This window comes from Morus notabilis, unplaced genomic scaffold (genome assembly GCF_000414095.1).
Source record: "Morus notabilis unplaced genomic scaffold, ASM41409v2 Scaffold7899, whole genome shotgun sequence".
Taxonomy (NCBI): Eukaryota; Viridiplantae; Streptophyta; class Magnoliopsida; order Rosales; family Moraceae; genus Morus; species Morus notabilis.
The window spans coordinates 1-2172 of NW_010359331.1; the positions used below are offsets into that span (position 1 = coordinate 1).

The following is a 2172-nucleotide window of genomic DNA, read 5'->3' on the forward strand; positions in this document are numbered from 1 at the left end:
TTGAAATTTGCTTTCATAATAAACATAAGCGAGAAACTTAACACAATGTTGATTTTATTATCCAATTCATTGAAAAATCACCGGTCAATCACACACTGCTTTTTTACCGATTCGAGTTTACTACAGTAAAAAGTTCTAAAAAACAGTCACATCTAATTTTTTTACTACAATAAAAAGCTCTCACATAAAGTCACATTTCAACTCAAATCAGCGAACTAAATGGATATCAAGTACGGATTTATAACTTAATTAAGATGTTTTGAGTAACTTTGATATCAGTTAACCATTCTTGTAAAAAAGAAGGGGTTTAGGCAAAATCCTCTCACAATAATCTAGTTAGCAATGGTCGTGAAGATTGAAGAAGAAGAAGAAGAATTTGGCTTGAGTTGCATGCGCGTGGGGGTGGATCATGCAACATATATAATGTTTACTTGAGCTTTACAAAATTTTCCTGTGTGTGCGTGACCGTGCATTGTCTTGTGACCTGTGAATGAGTGAGGGAGAGATCTGCAGGTCAGAAGACGCACATGGCTGCTGGGGTCCAAAGGCCAAAAATATTCTGAAAGAGCCTAATTTACATGGGCCCCGTTCACTTCACCATTCGAGTTTAGAATTCGAGTTTGGCTACAGTAAAAAATTTTAAAAAATAGTCACATTTAATTTTTTATTATAGTAAAAAGTTTTCACATAAAATCACATCTCAACTCGAATTAAAAATTCAAATCAGCGAACTAAACAGACCCATGATCAATTAGTCTCTTTCAATATGGTCAATTCATAACAAGAAAACGAGGGAAACCCCCCAAAAGCTTCAAAAAAAAAAAGATCCATAAAAAGATGTGTAAATTAACCAACCCTACGTACTTCACCAAAAACACAAGTGATCTTAACCGCCGGCAGCACCTCAATTTACCTTTCATTTCGCCATATATACATATGACAAAAGTAATTCCTATTATCCATATATAATATGTTTTTTTTTTCAAATTTAATTATTGTTGGATTGTTTGTAAGATTATTATAGTTAATTATTACTAAGTGTCATGCATGATTAATTAAGTCAAAAATTAGTTACTATCATCACATGTAACATATTTGGACAAATTACACGATTGCCTCTCAAACTTTAGACCGTGTAACAAAATACCCCATGAACTTCAATTTATAATATACGTTCCCTCGAATTAACTTTAAAAATCTTATTAATTTTCCCCTCCTGTTAAATTATGGACGGAAATTAACACGTGGTGCGCACCTGATGCCAATTTTAAGGGTATTTTAGTAAATGCATTAATAAATTTGTTATTGAGGTTCTTTTAACGCTTTTAAGCCCTCATTTTTTTTTTCCCAATTCAATCAAAACCCTAGAACTAAAGAAAGAAACCCAGAGCAAAAAAAAAAAAAAAAAGAAGCGAGAAGATTAGATTTGTCAACACAATATTTCAGACATATGCTTGGCAATCTGATTAAAGAATCAGTTTTTTTTCCTAAAAAAACAAAAACAAAAAAAAAACTACCAAATAAAGAAGGAAACTCTACGGCCTCCTAGAGAAGAATAGATTTGTCAACGCAATATTTCAGACATATGCTTGTCTAAATAAAAGAATTTAATCATCGGCCGCATAAAATCAAACAAAAATTTATAATCCTTGAACCAAATTTCTAACAAAAGGAAGAATTTTCAGAAACCAGAATAAGAAATTTGGGAGAAAAAGATTTTCTTGAAGATGAGAAGGAACTCGGAATATGGGTGGTGATATATCAGGATGGTCGGCAAGGGCTATAGAGCCCATTACAATGAACGAGACCTTTTATCACAATAATCATCACCGTCCCCAAATAAATCAATTCCAAACAAACAGATCAGAAACTGAAGAAGACTACTATGGAAGAAATTAGATAAATCTCCAAGTTCAGAGCAGCGAGGAAGAAAGATGAGAGATTTGTCAAAAAAAAAAAAAAAATATAACTTAATTCCATATTACTCTAATTTTAGGGGCAATTTTGTAATAGCATGCTTAATACCCTCACTCTTGCTACGAATTCGCGCCCAAGTGTCAATTTCCGTCCATAATTTAACAGAAGGGGAAAATTTGTAAGATTTCTAAAATTCAAGAAAAATAGATGTTACAAATTAAAATTCAAATGACATTTTGTTATACCCTCACTCTT

General features: G+C 32.3%; 1 non-coding gene across 1 annotated transcript; it reads right to left on the bottom strand.

Annotated features, from left to right (window-relative positions):
• Positions 1–1735: 1735 nt before the first annotated feature.
• LOC112090821 lies at positions 1736–1835 on the bottom strand. Its single transcript, XR_002901829.1, has one exon. It is a non-coding gene; the product is annotated as a small nucleolar RNA Z43 (small nucleolar RNA).
• Positions 1836–2172: the final 337 nt, after the last annotated feature.